The sequence below is a fragment of the Galeopterus variegatus genome, unplaced genomic scaffold (assembly GCF_000696425.1).
Source record: "Galeopterus variegatus unplaced genomic scaffold, G_variegatus-3.0.2 Scaffold3392, whole genome shotgun sequence".
NCBI classification, from domain to species: Eukaryota; Metazoa; Chordata; class Mammalia; order Dermoptera; family Cynocephalidae; genus Galeopterus; species Galeopterus variegatus.
In genome coordinates this window covers 195443-196577 of record NW_007729503.1, presented here as the reverse complement: position 1 = coordinate 196577, position 1135 = coordinate 195443, and the positions used below count along the sequence as shown (strand labels likewise).

The following is a 1135-nucleotide window of genomic DNA, read 5'->3' as shown; positions in this document are numbered from 1 at the left end:
ATTATTGTATTTTAATTCCACCATAAAGATCAGTTTGTCAGGTGGTCTTTAGAAGTGAATTAATTTCTTTTGAGATGATCTAGACCAAGCTTCTCACCAGCTTTTCCCAGTTTGTTTTGTTTTGTTTTTGGCAGATAGCCAGTATGGGGATCTAAACCCTTGACCTTGGTTTTACAAGGCTATGCTCTAACCAACTGATCTAACCAGCCAGCCCCCTTTCCCAGTTTTAAGCTGAATTTGGGACACCTTGCCTTCAAGGCTGGCAGTAAGCCCAATATGCTTCAGGGCCTCTTGGCCATCTCTGCTGAGGATACAATATTGGCAAAAACCAGCTCCTCAACACCATCATCAAGGATATGTTCACCATGGTGAAGTTGACCTGGCAGGCACAGCCTTACTGAAAAAAATGTAGCCATAAGGATCATTGACAAGACTCAGCAGAATTCCTCCACCATCCAGAGTCTATCCTGCAAAGTAAAAATTATGAAGGCTTTGTATCATCCCAACATAGTGAAATTATTCGAAGTGATTGAGACTGAGTATAAGACTCCTTGTTATGGAGTATGCCAGTGGAGAAGTACACCTCCTGGCAAGTATTCCAGTGGAGAAGTACACCTCCTGGCTCATGGAAGTACACAAGAAAAAGAATTTCAAGCTGAATTCCGCCAGATAGTATCTGCTGTACATTACTGTCACCACAAGTGTATTGTCCATAGAGACTCAAAGGCAGAAAACCTGCTCTTGAATGGTGACTTGGACATCAACATTGCAGACTTTTGCTTTAGCAGTGAATTCAGCTTTGGCAACAAGCTGGGTACCTTCTGGGGAAGTCCCCTCTTTGCTGTCCTGGAACCCTTTCAGAGCCAGAAGTATGATGGTCCCATCATGGATATATGGAACCTGGGAGTCATCCTTTATAAACTGGTCAGAGGATCAGTGCCTTTGATGGACAGAACTTCAAGGAGCTGTGGGATACAGTACAGAGTGCAATATATCATGCTCCCTTCTACTTATCCATGGAATGTGAAAACTTGCTCAAGAAATTTCTCATTCTTAATCCAAGCAAGAGAGATACTTTGGAGAAAATCATGAAGCATCCATGGATGAACATATTCCGTACTTCTCATGCAGATGA

The 1135-nt window shown here is 42.6% G+C and overlaps 1 pseudogene; it reads left to right on the top strand.

The window, feature by feature from the left end:
* Positions 1 to 1135, top strand: part of LOC103600576 — a 41655-nt pseudogene that overhangs the window by 24701 nt on the left and 15819 nt on the right.